A 20554-nucleotide genomic window follows, 5' to 3' on the forward strand; every position below is an offset into this window, starting at 1 on the left:
GGCTTCTTTATACCTTGTGTTCATATTATTAGTGCAGACAAGTCACAGGACAGACTTTAACTGTTGATCGGATTTAACCGACATGAAATATTAAAGGCTTTTTAATTTACCATCTCCTTGAGTTCCTCAGATTCCCTCAACTTGTCTAAACTTTTTGGATCCCCAAACTGAACCAACACCAGAGGGACTTTGCTAACCACAAGCGGGTAGCACCCTTAGCCTTTTGTTTTCTGACTGAATTAAGAGGAATATTTAAGGAATAGTGGCAGTTAAATGTGCCCCAGGCTTCAGCATTTGGGCTTCTGCAGCCAAACAACTCCCCCAGCTGGGTTAAACTAGGTTAAGACTGAGATTTCTATTATTCATCTTACATTTACAGCAACACTGGGGGAGAGACTGCGAGAGTGAGAGTTAGAGACTTTATGAAGGGTTAGTTCAGTCTGTCAATAAGGCCTCGGTGTAAGCCTTAGGTTCTTCATTTCCTCCAGCTTTGTGTCTTCTCACATCCTGCTCAAAATCTATTCCAACAGGCCTGACAAGTGTTAGTGATGCATTAACAAAGATTCTCGCTGCCTCAGAGACCATCAGCCTCGCTCAAGACAGTGATAAGGACACAGACAAGCCTGGAGGATCAGGAAAATAATGAATCCAGCCACACTGGACCGGCAGTAAAACACACCACATGGCCTTTGGGATCTTGGTGCACTCTATGATTTGGCCTTCAACAAACACGTCTAGTTCAAAAGACGAGGACGATTCACACCCACACTTGACAGCGGCAGCACTTCCTTGCCACATCCCATTTTGCTCGTGCCAGTCCACAGCTGTCCCATTTCCCTGCAGTGCAACAGTGTGGCTTATGTTGCTGTTGGCAACGTCCCAATAAGCCTCGATAATGAAGAGACAGGTCCGAGAGGATCAAGGTGACCACACTGCCGCTCGCCATTAAGCCGGCTGGAAGAAAAGACGTCAAGAAAGGGAAGCTGCACTTTCACCAACAAATAGCATTTCTTCGAGAAGGATACAGTTAATTAGGGGGCATCCTTCAACATCCTGCCGATCCCACAGGCTTCTATGGATAGTGACCTTTCGTTACAAGTCTCTTCTCTCTATATAAGTGGCAGGTTGGTTGTTGTGCATAAAAAGCTTCGTTGCCTCATAGAAAGTCAGCTGGTGCTGTTAATATCCTTTCATGACGTGTGGCTCTGCTGTTTCCATCTGAGAGTCCTTCGCTTTATTGGTTTTCTTGCTTTCGTCTTTGACTGTGAGAGGGGGGGGGAAGGGAGAGCGGGGCATACGGTAACTAGATTTTTGGAGATAGATGCTATGCAATTATTTTGAGTTATGCAAACATGTGTTATGCAGCATGACTCACAGCCGGTGTGGGTGGTATCTTTCCATAGCCCTCTAAAGGCAACCCAAAAACAAAGTGCTCTATCACTTGGCGTGGAGAAAGCCCCAAAGGATGACACAAAAACCTTCAGCAGAGGACAAAGAAAAACCACCCGAGCACGTTTTCACAACGAGAGGAAGAGATTGAATGCAAATGATTGATATGCCCATTTGTTTGTTACTTTGTACTCATGGACTTTCTTGGCGTCGCAGCTGTAGCATTTCCGGAGGTATAGTTCACTGGAGGAAACCCGAAGCTGCGTCTTCAGCTCCCTTCGCTCTAAGGACGTACACAACGCACTGTTGTTGAAGGGCACGTTCCCCTCAAACATGATTGATGTAAACATGGAGAGGCATAAAACTTGCAATATAAAGCATGCTTATGTGCTCTTGTCGGGCCTTGTGATTGGCCCTGCATGTGTTCTTGGCACGTCGTATACAGACAAACGCTCATATCCCTACTTTACAGCATGACTCGTATCCACGCCTCGTATCTGGAAACCTTAATCCAAGTGGTGAACTGCTTGTCATATTTATACGCGTGTCAGACGCAGGGCTTTTGGCACCGCCGTCCGCGAACAAAGGTGGAAATTGTGTTGGGTGTAATTCATGAGGGCAGAATGGACAACCATAAAGGGATTTCTGTGATGCTCAATGTGCTACAGTGGGCCCTGGGGGGAGTTAGTAAAGGGACATGAGCGAACACATCTCCTACTGTTGCACTCTATCTCAAAGACACGCAGTACACACGGCTTTTAAAATTTCCTGCACAGAGAATCGGACACCTTTGGTATTTTGCAGGGCGTGAGAGTATCATCACCGACTGTGCCAGCACTGAGCAGCACTGATGGGAGAAACTTGTTTAATTTTTTGCAACCACTGTGCAGATCTATTTTAACCACCTACTAATCGTGACATAAGGGTATAAGAGCGGAGTGGCATAAAGTAAACACGGCATCAGCAACTTTGGCCTGCAAGGAATATATCTGTTATTTTGAGACGTTTTGAGCTCTTTTTTGTCAGCATTTCTTTCCTTTATTGTCTCCCCTGGGCTTCTTCTCATTCTTCTTACGCAAACACACGGGCCTCCTCTCGCCCCCTCGCTCTTTACACAGATGCAAATACACAGCATATGCGTGCCATAGTGTCTCAGCTCTGCAGCTGCGTCTCACCCTCTGTTGTTTCTGAATCAGGTGTAGCCAAAGCAACTGGCGGCATGTCAGTGTTGTGGCACCACGCATAGGGTCCCCAGGTATTCAGTCTCTGGAGTCCCTGTAGGATTCTCACGGGCCAAGGAATGTGTGTTTGTGTTTAGAAATGTTTTATGTTTGTAGAGTGTGTGTGTGCACGGGCTTTTTCAACATTTGTCTCACTCGGTTGAATGAGCTGAGGAACTCTATTTATTGAGCTCTAAATATATTTAGTGTCAACATCTGCAAAAATACAGTCAATGATTGAATGGATATGAGGTAATGTGTTTTCCACTTTTAATCTTGTGATTGCATGCCCATGTTTTTCTCACTTGTTTGGCAAACATTTGCATCTTAATGCTCACATATACAGAAAGTGCAGAAGAAGTAACAACTGTTATTTACCCGATCTCACGCATCCGTGCAAACATAAACAAGGGAAAAAAGAAAGAAGAAATGGAAATAAAACTCCACATGAAAGAATAAACTCGCATCGACTTCGAGATAAGAATTGACTGAGGGAGAATTGGAAATGATGTTGGATCACTACTCCTACCCCCCCGTGCAGAGAGAGGGCTCAGTGTGACGGATGAGCTCATACATCACACACACCACAGCGCTGACAGCTGCCACTGTCACAGCTCAACTCCGACCCCTCAGCTTCATTCATCTTACTGCATGTGTGAGCACATCCCAGCAAGGACTACGCCTGTGCTGATGTGTAAACATAACCACAATCATGCTTGCATGCACCACGTGCACCACACTCATCAGCCCCTGCATATTTATGGTTCTACTCTAGATACACATGCCATCTTGTTCGCAGACACCAAGGTTTTCCCTCTTGGCTAAATCTATATTCCCCATTTCCCCAGCTGAGTGGCCCTGTGAGTGGGTTAATAGTGTGTGTGTTTGTGTGTGTGTGTGGGGGGGGGGGGGGGGACTCGTAGGGACCCTCTGGCACTGGCTAATGGTGGCTATGTTCAGTGTGGAAATGCCATATTGACCCAAGTCAGGTATACAGCCATTACTCATACCACCTCTGTACAAGTGTTTCCAGTTTTTGTTGCATCTCCTTTTTCTTTAACAGACCTGTTGTCTTTCACAGTGATAACGCATGGATAAATCACAACATGACAGGTAAATGGTTTTACTTTCGTGGTTGATCCATGTATATTAACTGGAATGATTATGACTAAAACAAAAACTATTCCAGTTGTATCTTTTCAAATGCATTCTGTCCTAAGCAACAAGTTATTGAAATTATTATGACGTAGAGCTTATAGCAGCTTTATCTGGAACATTTTGGCCACACCAGAGGCATGTCTTTAAGGTCTGGTGGTTAATGGTTCCAACTCAACAAGCACTGGATAACATGCCATGCAATACATGGAAACACACATGACACAGACACGGTTTGTTATGGGATGAATGACTTTGTTGTTCCACTGAATTTGACTCAAACATAGAAATCTACATGGTGCTTGACTGTGAGATTGTTTCGCTTGCATGGCGATAAAAACATTTAAACTGTAAGATTTATTCAGAAGAATGTGTGCACATGACATGTGATGGGAAATTTTAGCCTAGCATAGCCTCCTTCTTTCTTTCCGACAACAAAGCATAAACTCGATTAATATAGAATACAACAGTGGAAGAAACACCGGCTTAGCTCAGAGCAGACGAGACGACCTGCTTAAAAAAAACGTGGAGGTGTCCACATTGTTCATAGGTTGATACTCTACAGTACACCATAGTGTATTGGAATATGAAATATTATTTGGGCACTGAAAGTGAGACTCCAAACAAGTTGTAAGTGAATAATTCGTCTACATTAGTGTTATTTTATTATTGATGCATTATTTAATCCACATCTTGTGGCGGATGTGGCTGAGGGGTAGAACGGTTGGCAGTTCGATCCCCAGTCTTCCCCATCTGCATGCCTAAATTGTGTCCTTGGGCAAGATGCTGAACCCCGAATTGCACAAAAAAGTGCTGCTAATAGATGCACTGTATAGATGTATGTGTGTGTGTGAGAATGGCTAACTGTATTGTAAAGCGCTTTGAGTGGGCATCAAGACTAGAAAATCTCTCTTTATATTCAAACCATTTATATTGATAACATTTGAATAGTATTGGATATTAGGACATTCAATATTAACGGATTTTGATCAGGGACAAAGTAACTATCTGGATATGATCAATACACAGTTTGACACAGAAATAATAACGACCCTTGTTTACTTTTCCTCTTCATTTTCTATGTTGTATCCTTTCATGATAGACAACGTGTTATTGTGTATCTAAAGTTCAAGCCTCAAGCCTTTCTACATTATGAATTGACAAAGTCTGGTGCATCTTCTAGCTCCACAATGAGACTGGGCAACATGCTGGGTGTTCCTCATCTTTTTCACTTTTTTTCCACAAGAGAAGATCCGTCCCTATGAAACTTGTAATCTTTAAGTCTGCAGATATCTGCATTCTACCATGACAAATTAAAAACATCTAAACTAACCATGTAATTATAAAAGAATAATACTTTTAATAACAGAGTCAGCAAATAGACAAACCAGAAAATTGGTAAATATGTAACACTAAACATATTCGCATGCTGTGAGGGAAACAAATCTAATCAATCTAGTCTAATTAAGTATTTGCTATTTATTGTCTTATATGAAGCTTGATAACTATCGTTACCAGGTGGCGGTAAAGTTGCATGGTAGAAGTTGGCTCAGATGCCACATTTCAACTTTCCTAAAGCCTAAAAGTGACCCATGTTTTTAAGATCAGTTGACCTTTAGTTTCAGACTTGATAAAAAGAGGAAAACATGTGGTGTAACCTCTGATCTGTGACAGACACATAAGCTGTTTTCAGACATGAACTCCAGAATGAAGCAAGCAGCAGGAGGTTGTCTGAGCGAGATGCCTTCACAGCAACAGGAAAATGTCCGGAACATTCGGACGAGGTGTGGCCCCTGGGGACAACATGCAGGAGATGGCTAATAATGCAATGATTCCACTGTTCATTTTTGTTTACAGCACATCGACAGCGGGGCTGCCGCTAATCACCAAAAGCTCCTGAATCTTGTCGTCTTTGCAAGTTGACATCTCTGTCTGCGTCTTCTACGTGTAGGGCATCTCTCTTTCATCCTGAGATATTTGGATTCCAGTTTCATATCTGTCTCATGTTGGAAATGTCATCAACACGCCCACTCACTCGTCGTGAATCTTCTGGACATTTTCCTGCTGTATTCTCACATGAGCTCACTTGGACATTTCCCTAGACGTTTTCAGCGCTGGCAGGAAACATTGCGTTTTTTCATACAGCTTCTCTCGTAAATTTGCGAAAAATGCACAGAGTTCATTGCATGTATGAAAGCTGGTATAGAGACAAACACACACACACACACACACACACACACACATGCATCTGTTATGTGGAACACCTCTGAGGACTGAGGAAAGGGCAGAAGAGCGACGATGCAGTGTCGGTGTGTGTAATTTCAGCGAGTGTCCGTGCTGTGAAAAGACGGATCACGCTCAAGTGCTAATTAAAGTCCTCATGTTTGTTCCTCTGAGAGTAATAACAGTGAAGAAATTAATCAGAGATGAGTCCTGCTGGAGTAGAATTTTTCCCAGTGAGTCCCTGATGGTCTTGCTTGTTTAATCCCATTAGCTTTATATCCTTTGGACCTGTGGACTGGTTATCCGTCTCTCTGCTGGTTTTGGGAGCGTCCCATGTTCCTCCCCCCTGTCCCAAATGGTCGTTTGATATCGAGCAGGGGAGGAGGAGTAGGCTGTGGTCGTAGAATCAACATGTTTATTGGCTTGTGACGGATGCCAGGCAAGACAAATACACTACATTTGTATGTGGATCTGTTAAATGTTGTGTATTTCATAGATATGCATCACATTAGCGTGTTTGCTGTAACATTAATCACATCAAGTTCGTAGCTGCTGTTTTCCCTTTGGCAAATAATTACCCATGAATCTGCATTTGTATTGCTGTCTTCATAGTGGACATCGATCTGGTTTGTTAAATCGTCATTCTCTCATTTTGAGGTATTCCTGATAACTATTCTGGTACCTGGACTATTGCTATATGTGGTGTAAGACCTGACTCAGGTTAAACCCTTTGTAAAAAAACAATATCCATAAAGAATGAGTAACACAAAACTTCTTTATTACCTAGTCTCAGAGTCATAACTGAAAAACTTCTTTTAAATCGCTTGAACTTAAAAGTGTTGTGGGACTTTCCAGTATGAAATATTGACAAATCGGTAATGTTTTAACCAGCTCTGGCTATTGCTACACTACTAGAAAATCACGTCTTCTTTGCCAGTGGCAGCGAAAAGGTGAAAAATATGTAATTTACCAGAAAAGGAAACTACTATGGGCTGCTTTAAAGACGTGGTATCGGATCAGTAAGTATATTGTGTTCTTGCCGATGGCCAACCCGGCAGTTCCAGCAACATCTAAGGGGATGTAGTTAGGTCAATGATTTAGTCCTGCTTAGTACTAAATAAATATATATGTATATATCATTTTAAATGTATTTATATTTCACCGTCCACTCTGGTTGAAAATCACTCATATCATTATATTCATTAAATCAATGATGGCGAGTGAAATTATTGTGAAAAGAGTCAATGGACCAGATCCGTCTCGGTGGCAGGCTTTTGCTCTTTTTCCTGGAAGTTGAATCCTTCCTGTCCACATCTGTGACTCTGTATTCACTCCACAGACAATACATGCCTCCCAGGGCTCTGGCGCTATCATCATCATTATTATTATTATTATTATTTTACTCCCTCATTTACTTTTAATGCTGCAGGCACAAATAAATCCAGCCCGTTTTTGTCTCGCTCAGATCTTATTCCGCACGGTGGCTCTGCACGGATATAAAGTCCTTTTCAATTAATGATTCACCATGTGTGTCCTCAGAAACCGTGCAAAAACAACAACAACATCATGGCTGAGTAGTAAAAAACAAAACCAGACGTTTGCTGACTTTTCTGTCCAAATAAAATTATGTGGACAAATAGAAATGGCTTTTATTTCATAAGCTTGGGGAGAGAGTTTGAGCCGCGGCTGAAGTTAAAGGAAAATAAAACCTGCTAAGAATCCCAAAAACATAAATAATATAAATAGAACAAAGTGTTTTTTTTTTTTACAGCTGCTCCAGCCATCACATAGAATTGTTAATTGTTCTTTCTCCTCTCTCTATTCCCTGTTTATTACAGAATTTCCTATCCACCACCACCATCCATTTATCTAACACATGACGATTCTTTTAAATGGAGCTGTGCACTAGTTGACATGTCACGCAGCGGCACAGCTCTTGGTCTGTCAGTCCAGACTGAAAGATCCAACAGCTCTGACACAACGTCTGCACTTCCTGCAGGGTGGAAGCAGCATGTTAGCAGAGCTACAGCAGCAGCGTTAGTCGTCTGTCAGTGTCTTTACAGGATACGTTTAGGCCACAGTGCCACATGTAGGTCACTCACATTATGGCAGCACTCAGGACCCCCTCACTGTGGGTGTAGGTGTGTCAAATAGAAAACAAATAACAGAAAAACAGACATGAATTATGATAAGCTGTGGGTTATGGGGAACCCTGGTTAGAGGTGTCTGTTGACTTGAGACAAACTGAAGGAAATGCCTCCAGCTTAGGTTACTACTGCACAATAGTGGCAATGAATGTATTTTAAATTCAGGGCCTGTCTGACCTGGTTCACCTCTCTCTCTTGACCAGAAGTTAAAAGTATTGGGGGGGATGTAATTTAAGCTTTTATCTGTTTTTATATAAAAGCTTCAACTGATCGGATCCAATAATCCTGATCGGAACAGCCTTAGTTCTTACAATCCTCACAGTATTTTGCTGGTTTAACTGTAGGTGATGATGAATCAAATCCATCACACTGAATGAAATCATGCACAATAGAAAATATGGAAGTCAGTTTTGAATATAACTAGTCTTTTTATGTTATAAACATCACAAATGTTCTCTACACGTATTTCTGTGTATAAAGTAATGTGTGTCTGTGTGTGTGCATGCGTGTGTGTGTGTGTGTGTGTGATGACAATGATGTCAAGGCTGTGAAGCGGCTTTGAAGCGAGCGCAGCAGACTGTGAGCAGCAGTCTTGCGTCGTTAGTGTTGTATTTCAGAACAACTTGTCAGCTACAGTAAGTGACAAGAGAACAAACAGACGCTGCCATTGTTGTGGCTGTCAGACAGAAATCCAGCACGGCACACTTGTCCTTCTCTCAGACATTCATCTATTCTTCCAGCTGCTTGACTTAAATCCAAATAAACACTGTAACAATGAGTGCTTTCACTGCTACGCACATTCCTTCAGCGATTTATGCATTTACAATCAGTTTATTTTTTGCCAGCAATGCATCAATTCAATCAACTTGCCACGATATTGTGAAATAATGAAAGAAAAGTTTATCCAGAATTCATTCACACGTTGCTTCTGAGAGAGATGTCACTGGAACAATAAGTCATAGTTTTTCCTTTTTCCATTTGCACAAAATGGCCACAGCTCTGCACAGTTATGAGAATGTTCTTGAGCAAAGCCACTGACTCCATGACTGTGTTCACACGGAAGCTTGTGACATGTAATACATCACTCCTCATGGGAGAAACACCAATAAATCCTAGTGGTTTCAGCACAGCAGAAAGTCGGTTATTAATTTATTAGGAACCATGATCGACGGTTGAGTTACCTGATGTAGTTAATATGCATATGTTGCTTGGTGTTAATAATAATATATATATAAAGTTTATCATTATATAAGAGTTGAAACCGACTCAGGAGTCTTTAAACTCCATTTTTGCCCACATCGCCCTGTCCAACTGTGGTCCCTGGCCAGGATGATATAAAAACCAAAAGAGTGCAATACAACAGTTAACAACAAACAACTGGGCACATTTACAAACATCACAAAATAAACATGATATAGATAAAACAAACTTTTGCTGTAAAATTACACAAATTTCTGCATTCTCTGATATCGGATCCAATTAAGTTTCCTCTTTTATTAGCTGCTTGGACTGAGAATACTGTTTGTCCAGAGGCTGTAATAGAATCTGATCGATGCCTTGGATTCCCCAGGGTTTTATCTGCAGAGTGACAGACATTATTAAATAATTGTTTAGTAATGGTGATAATGGTACAGTGATGGTGATAATGGGCTGTAGTATGGATGATTCAGGTGTGCACAGAGTTGGACATTTTCATTCACCATCTTTCCTCCGTAGTTGTTCCAACAAGTTTTGCGCTCTGCAGTTCGACCTGAATCTGAACTCCAGCCGGGTAAGTGGTTCACTTAAAAGTAACAAATATCTCAGGGATGAGTGGAGCTGCTGTCAGAATATATTTTTTACACACATAAATGTTCGCTTTTGCAAAACAGCCAGAAAAAAAGACAGGTCCCGCTGCGAGCAACAGCCTCCTGTCTCATTGTAGCTCAAGTCTTTACAGAGTGAGTTTGTTAGTTAGTTGTTCCATCTCCACAATGCAATGAACAACACATTGTTGCACAAGATGGGCATTCTCAAAATAGCCTTGTGTAAAATGAAGAAATCTCAGTATGCGTGGAGCGGCTCCTAAACTTTGTCAAAGGAAGCTGCCTTAACACTTCACTAACAATGTGCTTCTCACACACTGATGATCTGCCATTCAGACAGATTGGAATCAATAGGTGAGGAGGTCACTCTTCCTGCCACCGGGCTGAATTTCATTTTCTACCTCATATGCATAACACGTCTTCTGTGTTATTTTTCGATCACAAGATTCTCACCCAAAAACATTAAGCTTCTCTTTCGGTGGGAAACGGTGCAGATGTCAGCAAACAGTGAACCAGCGGTGCTCCAGTGTTTAATGTCAAATATCGACATGGAGCTTCTCCTCTGATCACGGCTCTTTTTTTATTGTAAAAGAAAAGCTAGTTTGCTGCTATTTGTAACAACTACTTTAGCTTTTTTTACACATTGAAGAAAGATGTTTACAGAGCACAACGGATTTTGAAGAGCCCGGATTGAAAAATATGATCCACTTTTATTTATATGCATGGCTGCTGTCTTCATTTGAAGACTGGTTGTCTACAACTGAATGTCATATTATGCTGTACAGCCTGAGTTTTTAAAATGCAGTGCTTACATGAAATATAAAATATGAAAACTGCAGGCAAGGTCAACTGCAATGTGTTCACCCGTTTTAAAGTAGCATTATGGCAATGTATGTACGAGTCTGTGGAGGTCAACCAACCTCTTAACCCAATCTACAATATACATGTAAAGTAAAACTTGGGCTTCTTCTGCTTATCTCCTGCAGTTATTTCTCACAGTGACTGTGTTAAAGATTTTGGACCAGTTTTTCAAACTGGTTTTAAAAGAGAAATGTTGTGGCCCCCGGGTGCAGTCATTTGACATGTGTACTCATGTAATGAGGGATAAAATGACTTGAACCACTCTATTCGCCTGACCAGGCTGCGTAAGTGGCCCCAAGTGTGCACCTACCATCCCTGAGGCAAGGAGCCCGTGTCCCCTCGGTTTCGGGCTTTTCAGCCACAGCTTGTCAGAGACAGAAATGGACGACCCATTCATAAAAAAGCGACACATTTTCTTGGCTCTAGACATTTTCACTGAAATCATTTTCAGTAGTTCAACATTTGGCAATTAGAGCAAATGACTAAGAGCATGTGCTATAAATGTCAAAATGTCTCCCATTGTATTAGTTTCCAGTGTCCTCTGGGTTTATAGGAGATTTATTGTACCTTTTCAGTTTTGCTCTCCTCTAGTGTGTATTCGTTTTTAGTGAATGTAAAAGGTCTGCAAACGTCCCCAATAGAAAACAGGGAAACACCTCGTCTGTAGTCCGGCTGATCCAGGGAATCGTGATGTCACATGACACAAGGTATGTCCCCAACATAGACAGGTAAAGTGAGAGCACTTGCTGGAGGAGGTAACCAATCACAACAGAGAGAGCTACCTGGCCAATCAGCCTTAACCAAGCGTTTCAGACAGAGGCTGAAAGGAAGAGTTGCAGCGATAGGAAAGTTCTGAACATTGGAGCCTGTAAACATTTTCAAGTAATTATTTGATAATATAAAAGAAGAATAATGTGTCTTCTTTAAGTGCTCTTCAAATTGACTGTGAACTAGATTGGCATCATAGTGGAAACTGAAAAAAATTACATTTTTTATTCGACTGTAAAACTCACATGTGAAGTAATAGATTAGCTACTGCTTTGGGGAATGGATTCAAAATGGTTTGGTAAAGAGTCCAAAACAATTTTCTAAAGGGACTACACACAATCAAATGACTCAGATACATAAGCTATTTCCTCTGGCTCTACTCATAAAAAAATACTGTGGAGTTATAGACAGACACACGTACGCACACAAGCACACATCCAGCCCTATGTCCTGGTAGCATCCCCTATCTGTGTTTCTGATTAATACTGGCCTCTGGTCATCCATCAACATATGGCTGTCATTACACCAATCGAATCCTTACTCTGAAACACATTTAGGCGCAAAAAAATAAAATGTGACTTTTCTTTTTTTTTTGCTCATTGTCCCATCTGGTGACATGGATAATTAATCACCTAAGCGATGTGCCTCCGTTCTTCATTATTTAGCCCTGGAGAAGAGGCTGATGCCCGTGTGTGTGTGTGGGTGTGTGGGTGTTTGGTTGTAGAACTGAAGAGGACAAGCAAGGTCTGGCTCACCATTTCAGCTTGTACGAAGCAGTTTGTTTGCTCAGCTGCAACCACAAACATGGTAAGATTAGCAAACAGTACTGCTCAGAAAATTACCCCCCGCTACAGTTCAGTTAATGATACGCATGAGTTGCAAAGTCTTCTACTTTTTTTTTTGTTTGTCACAAGGACGGGGAAATTTGAACCATGTAGAGATATTTGTTGCCAATTCGTGCAGGATTGACTTTTGCTGGAGATTTACCCGTCCAGACTTTGGCCCTTACACAATGTGCTGCTCAAATTTTAGGCGAGTCTGTCGGTTCAATCGAAAAGCTGATTATTTTTACACCCCCTAATGTGAATGGAAAATGTTACTTCATTTTCCTTCAAGTTAAAAAAACTGCCAAAATGGCAACTGCACCATTTGAAAGACTCTACTTAAGTGTGCCACTGTTCAGTCACGAAGGCAGCATGTGGTGGATTTTTTTTTTAAATGTTCACTTTGTTTTTGTGGCCCTATTTCTTTCAAAAGGGTTTTTATTGTTAACTGCAAAAAGAGTTTGTCGATGTTGGCAAAGTGTAACTAACTGCTGTCACCGCTGAACTGTCGAAAGGGCAGCAGCTATAATGGAATAACAGGGAATAGACTCTGACCTGATGTGCAATAAAATATCAGCCTTAACCCACTGAATGCCTCTCACAATTTAATCTGTGGCATTATTATGTTCTAATACTTCAAAGTTAAACTGGCACACTAGTCAGCTCAGCAATGCCCCTATTTTCTTTTTATTTACATTTTTCGTCACAATTTCTATTATTAGTTTTAAGTATGAGATGTATTCATTCCTCTATTCAATGATTTTATAAGCAGGTCCTATGCGAAGTAACTTACCTGTAATGGGAAGTATGTTACCCGCCTCACGCCTGATGTCAGCTGGGATTAGCTCCAGCCCCACTGCGACCTCAAAGGGTAATCGTAATAGATAATGGATGGATGGATGAAAATAGGAATAAAACATTAGCATAATAGAAAATGCCTCCTGTCTGTCATAAACAATGCAAAAATACTCCGTGAAATGGAATTTTCCAGTAAAATTTAAATAGATTGATATATGTCATGTTAAATAATTGCTTCAAAACATAACTTGTGTATGTGCTTGCAATCTTCTATCTTAAAACAAGAGCACTTATACATACATTTTTAAGAATATAAAGACTATGTGCATTTGTAAAACACACTATGATCGGTTAAATTTTCATCATGTAATTGACAGGAAATAATAGAATAAACTTAACTTTAACTCATTGCTAGTTGCTTTAAAGCGTATAAACCCCATATAACACACATCATGTCTGAAGATGTAAAGCTACATTATATATGAAATCCAGTGAGGTTAATGCAGTAGAAAACCAACGAGTGGTTCTAGTTGGGTCGACTATAGGAGCGAGTAACTAATTCGGGATCCTCAGGCAATATGGTCCTAAAATAAATTCATATTTTCTCCTGAATGCCAGGGCAAACCAGGACATCCCTGTTATTCACGCTGATGGTATCATCTTAATAAAAAGGCCAAATTGTTTAATTTGTCATGCATACAATTCTCGTTGTGGTGCAGTAGCCATCTCAAATCATATCAGCTACCTGGACTGAAACAAAATGTAATTCGGAATTTCTACACCACTGCAATAAGGATTATACTTGTATCACATATGTAAATTCAAATTGACTACTTTAAAGTAAGTGCTGAGCTGCAGTAGCAGAACAGTAATAAGTCTAATTTAATTAGTGAAATTATACTCATTTATTTACTCTACTCGTTGTTGTGAGGAACGTACAACTGCATGTAATTTGGAAAAAATGAGTAAAACGCATACACCATGGGCTGTTGTGGATGAATGATGTGGTTATGAGGTCAAACAAATATATTATCGTGAACATAGATGCTTTAAATATTTGAGCACGAGCAGTATGGAAGCATGTTAGTTAACACTCCCCCCACCCCTCCATCTGCATAGTGGTGAGTAGATATTTAGTGAATTTTCATTTCTAGGTGAATGATCCCTTTAATAGGTCACATCTTTTTCCTTCTCAACCTCTATGATCAACACTCTCAATCAGTTTTGTCTCGTAAGATGATCTCAGTTCATGCTTCTATTTCCAGCAGCAGGGCCTTCACCATTATATGAATGAAGTGAAAATGTGGTGATGACTCAGCTGTACCAAAAAATAAAATAAAGCTATGTCTCAAAAGATACAGTGAACTTTTATCTCGGTGAAAGACAAGAGAAAGCTGCCAGAATGTGTCAAATGGAGCAACACCGGCAAATATAACACCACAAGACTCTCGCTGTCTAAAATTCTTTAACAGGAGAAAGCTGTTGGCATGATCAGAAATTAGAAAATTACTTAAAAGAGCGGGCTATGATTTACATGGGGCCGGGGGCTCGAATAGAAAGCCGCAAATCAGACCCACCTGCCTGGAAATTGTCCAAGCTGTGTAGCCCACAGATGGTGGATGAAGTGAAAACCATATGTACCAGTGCATTTTTGTGTCCTTTCCCTTTTTTATTACTATTTTTGCGTTTTGGGTACATCTGGTGAGGCGGGAACATAAAACCAGAGGAAGAATGGCAAAATCGAACAACTCTCAATGCAAATATATCATTTGAAACTTGTGGGTTCTTTTGTTTTGCACTTATGTGTTCTTTGCTTGACAGATCTGTAACTATATTTTTGTATGTTAGAAATTCATTTACCTGTCAGTCTTTTGTGAGCATTGAATCTTTTAAACTTGAATGCAATGTTTTTTATTATTGATGTGTAGTTCGTTTGATCAGCCAATGTGTAGTGTTTTTTCAGGTCTAAACATGGTAAATAAGTTGTATGTTAAACAATACCAACAAGACACAAAGGTCACTGTATGCATGTGTGCACCGAAGACCTTCAGTTTCATACCCAATTAGATCAGTCCATCTAAAATATCAAATGGCCACAACAAATGGTCAAGAGCTCCCTCTGAAGACTCATCCAGTATCTTTCTGCTCATATATACAGTACATGGTCGAAAGCATTATGACGGCAATGTTGCCATTATGAACATGAACACATTGTCCAATGTTCTTGCATCAAGAATGAACCAGCTTAACACATTTGTTGAACCACAGAAACAACTGAACCCAGTTCTAGAAACACAGGGGTGGGGATGATTGAGTTGCCAGGAAATGCATTTGCGGAAACCTCCATCCTCCCTTGGCCTGCACTGATTTCTCAGTAATGAAATTCTAACCATACGGCTTAATCAGAACTTTATTACACCATGTCAGGGCAAGATGAGTGGGTGTGGGGTAAGCGGAGGGGGGGAAGCACAGATTTAGCATCACAATATAGCTTTATATTTCTGACAAGAGACACACAACAGAATGGGGGCACGCTATCCAATATGGTTTGCCATGCTGGCCTTGTAGAGTGCTGCTGGAACGGTTGTGATGCAGTGATATAGAAAGTATTGATTGTCTACATATCGGATTTAAAATTAAACAATGAACAGTTGGTTAAATTGCCAACTGTTTACTGAAGCTGTGTGGTTGGTGGGTGATTAGTGTCAACAGCACTGGAGCCGGTTGCACCAGGTTGTTCACCAGTACAAACTTTAAAGAGATAGTTCATCTTAAAATGAAAATTCACTCATAACCTACTCACTACTATGCCGATGGAGGGGTGGGTGAAGTGTTTGAGTTCCCAAAACGGTTTTGGAGTTTCAGGGGTAAATAGTGTAGCAGCCGAATCCAAACGACTTTCAGCTGGAAAAACTCACAGAAATAGGCCTAACATGCCTGAATGATGGACGGGAGCCCAGACATTCAAATTTGATTAAAAACGTTTCATTTATGCCATTTTTTTTGCCTAAATGTCTGTTAAAATCTTCCAAGGCGGTGCATTCAGGGACCGTCGAAAAAATGCTAATTTCCACTAGCTTAGCCACTTCTGGTTAGTCTATGGCGGTTCTTCAAAAGAAAAAACATAAAATGCCTCAATACTGTTCCTGTGGTGTCACCCAAGTGTCTCTAAGCCTAACTGTTCCATGGCTAAGTAAACAACGCAGATACACAAACATTTTAATTAAAGACATTTTACTGAATGAAAATATAACATCTATTAATTAACCTAATCAGCTATTTCCCATTAATTATAAACTGTATGATTTCACTTACTCTTTTCTCAATCACTGTAGAGTTTAATGTAAATATATCTTACATAAGGCAAGATATATATTTTGCACCGTTTATTTTTTATATCTCGTACGTAGTGCATCCGTAACTTTGTGTTATTTTTCACGTGCAATAGTCTCCGTAGTTTAGTCCAAACAGACAAAAAAAACTAGCATTCAGCAGTTCTGTAGATGGAACCATTCTTTTGATAAGTGAGGTCAAAGGGGAATTGGTGAACCAGGTAACCATCGCTTACAGCTGGGGGGAGTGGAACAATGTCAGAAAGAACAACAGTCAAATCTTGAGGCGGATGATCTACACCAGGAGAAGACCACGTTAGGATGAACTCTCGTCAAGAACATAAATCTGAGGAGGCAGCAGGCACTGGTTCGCCAAAACTGGACAGTTGAGGACTGGAAAAATGTAGCCTGGTCTGAAGAATCTGCTGAGGCTGCAGATGGTGGAGTCAGAATTTGGCTTCAACAGCATAAATCCATGGAGTGAACCTTCCTTTTGTCCATAGTCCAGGCTGCTGGTGGGGGTGTGATGGTGTTACCAAGGATTTCTTGAACGACTTTGGACCCTTATTACCAATCAATCATGGTTTGAATGCCACAGTATTGTTGCCGACCATATTCATCACTTCATGGCCTCCATTTACCAGCTTCTAATGGCTGTTTCCTTCACAATAACACATTGTATCGCAATATAAAAGTCTCACAAACATGTCAATGAGTTCAGTGAATTTCAGTGAGCTCTGCAGTCACCAGATGTGAATTTAGTGGAAGAGTTTGGGATGTTGTAGAACAGAAGAATGACGGCATGAATGTGCGGCTGGTAAATCTGCAGAAATCATGTGGTGAAGTCATTTTAATATGGAGCAGCGTCTCTAAGATAAGATACCACCTTGGGAATCCATGCCAGAAAGAAATTATTAGTATAGTGTTGTTAATATAGTTGTCACCGTTGTTATAATCCCGTTTTTTAACAATTTGTGTATGTACTCATTCTGTGCACAAAGGCAGATTTTTGTTTCCCTTTTAGGGCTTTTTCAGGGCCTAGACATACTTAAATTCTCACCAAAGTTTGCAGGAAATATAAAAGCCTACAAAGTTTTAAATTCTGGAGTAATTTTAAACAATTGTGACATTTCCTCAAAGCGTGTAAACATTGAAGTGCGGCGAAGGTTCATCCTTCGCCAAAGGAGACGATGTTGTCATAACTCCACTGTGCATTGTCCTATCATCACCAAACTTCTGTCACATGATCCAGAGTCCAAGCCTGAACGGCCCTGTGTCTCAATATTTCCTCAGGGTCATAGCACCACCTACTGATTCGCCATGAACCAGGAAGTACTTTGTAAATCCACTCTGCATTATCCAACCGGCCCCGAACTACTGACCTATGATCACATTCCTGACCTGAACAGCTCCATATATTAATATTAGTGCAGGGTCATAGCGCCACCTACTGATTAGTTTGAAAATGCAGTAACATTGTCAAATTGACACAAAATTACTCACACTACATCAGAGCACCTACTTGAACAGATCTATAAGTCTGTATGTAATAATACTGATGACGCCACTTACTGGCAACAGGAAATAAGCTTTTTTTTACAACTACCGTTCAATTTACATACAATGTTCACAGTTTGATGTGCAATTGATAGCGATGACTGTAATGAGCAATTAGCAGGCAAGAATCTACATCGCATGACGGACACAGGAAGTGAAGCGTTTATCCTTTCCTCAAAACTTAGGCAACGCAGAGACGTGCGCTTGGTCATTGATTGCTCTCTCCACTAACAGGCTTAAAAATGCATGTGCGTGGGCCTGTTAGTGCTACAACGTAGCCCTAGTTAAACTCAATTTACCTCATGTAATGGATTTCATTCTACTTTGCACCCAGAGCAAAACTGTGGTTTAACAGACTTTAAGAAAAAGCTGTTTTGTACTTGCAGGTTCCAACAGTTAACTCCCACGCTAACAATGTGGATGTTGATATGGTTTGGTTGGTCCAGACTGAAAGATCCTCTGGATTTATTGATGGGATTTTGTAGAGACGCTCATGGTCCTCAGATCATGAATTCAAATCACTTTGGTGATCCACCGGCTTTTTCGAGCTATGTTTTTATTGAAAACAATGGATGGATTGCCATGCACCCACACACTTTTGTTCGCCTCAGGATCAAGCTTCATAACATTGGGGATAACTGAAAGTTGTCTTGCCAATATTGCGTCAGTAGAGATGATGTTGCCTCAGCTGTTTTCTGTGTTTACTGCTAAATATAACCTATTAGCTGACATGATAATCATTATACATGCTAAACAATTGCTGATGAGTTTGGATTCGGAGTATTATGCTGTATTAAGCACTGACTTATTTTATGTTAAATTATTCTGGTTGGTTAAGGTTTTATTAATAATGTATTTTTGGAAGTCTAGTTCTCTGACCCCCATTGCATAACAGTATCTAACAAGATCCACTTTCATATTCTCCCTAATTACAAGGAAAATGCAATTGTGTGTAGTGGAGATATTATTTTATATATTTGCCGACGTAAATCAACAGTAAAGTTAAGCAGGTAATCTCCTAATTCAAATCTAACCCCATTACGGTACATTAATGTTGAGTAACTGTGTGCTGCACCACGAATGAAAGGCTTGTATAATTTCTCATTGCAAGCTTGTTCGGTCCCATTACATTAGTGTTGGGTTTATTGTTTTTTTTTTTTAATTGTTTTTATGTACCATCATGCTTTTTTAGTTTCATCGTCTTGTTGAATATATCCAGTGGCTTCCTATGCTGTTGCAAACTCTGATAATAAACCTTCACCCTCTCTCTCTCTATCTTCTTCAGTTCCTGCCTCTCTCTCTCATTCTTGCTCTTTCCCTCTTCCCCCGGTGGGTATCGCTGCCAAGGACGTGCTTCCTACTCCATGAAGGGTATCGCTAATGCTGGTTATGGGCAACATTCTGAAAATAACGACTGCATCGTTACAAGCCTCCGCTATATGTGCTTGCGCCTGCACAAAAATCACAGCTCAGATCATCACAGGACAACATCCCGTCATTTATCTTCCACACTCGGGGGGACAGAGCAGTTTGTAAAGCTGTCAAAGTAATGATTCTTTATCTGTGTTGATAATGACATCTGTTCCTCTTGATGAGTTCTGTGCAATTGTATTCAAAATGCCCCGAATAAGATGTGCATGGTCGCAAAACATATATAAAATAGCTGTGTGTGTGTGAGTGTGAGAGAGAAACAATGTGCTCCTGACAGGATGAGTTAAGGGTATAGAAGAGACAAGAGGGGCGGAGGTGAGCAATGGGGGGACGCCAGTCTTACATTAAGGGAGTGGCGATGGACTATAGTGGCAGAAACTTGGACTATGGGCAGAAAAGGTCTCTGGTTCGTCTCTGGTTCGACTCCACGGAGAAACAACAAAAAGACAAACCTTGATTGATCTTTCCAAAAATCCAAGAGGATTCTCCCTACCCTGTCTAGTGCCCCTGAGCAAGGCACCTTACTCACCCAACATCTGCTCCCCGGGTGCCGTACATGGTCGATCACTGCTCTGTGTGTCCTGCACCAGATGGTTTAAAAGCAGAGGTTAAATTTCCCTACCTGCATGAGTATGTCTGTGCATGTGTTTGGGACTAATAAATGCATCTTAAAGACATTTATAGGAGACAATGACAGTATACTTGTCAGATCTTGTCAGAGAATTACAGATTATTGAACACTTGACACTTTAAAGGTTCAGTGTGTAGAATTTAATGACATCGAGTGGTGAAGTTACATGTAAAATTGAAGAATCACTTTGCGCATGGTGACCCGATGAGAGGATTGTACATTTTACAACATGTTTATGTCCTTTTTTGCAATTTCTTTGGCAGATGATCATGTAACACACGGATGCTGGTTCTTCTATTCAATAGGACATTATGGTTCATCGTTTTCTTTATCGTTGGAGTGCTTTCGAAAAACGGTCATAGCAGTTTCATTTAATAGTTTTAATAGTAACCTATGTTACTGGCATCCGTGCT

This window comes from Pleuronectes platessa, chromosome 18 (assembly GCF_947347685.1).
Source record: "Pleuronectes platessa chromosome 18, fPlePla1.1, whole genome shotgun sequence".
Lineage (NCBI taxonomy): Eukaryota > Metazoa > Chordata > Actinopteri > Pleuronectiformes > Pleuronectidae > Pleuronectes > Pleuronectes platessa.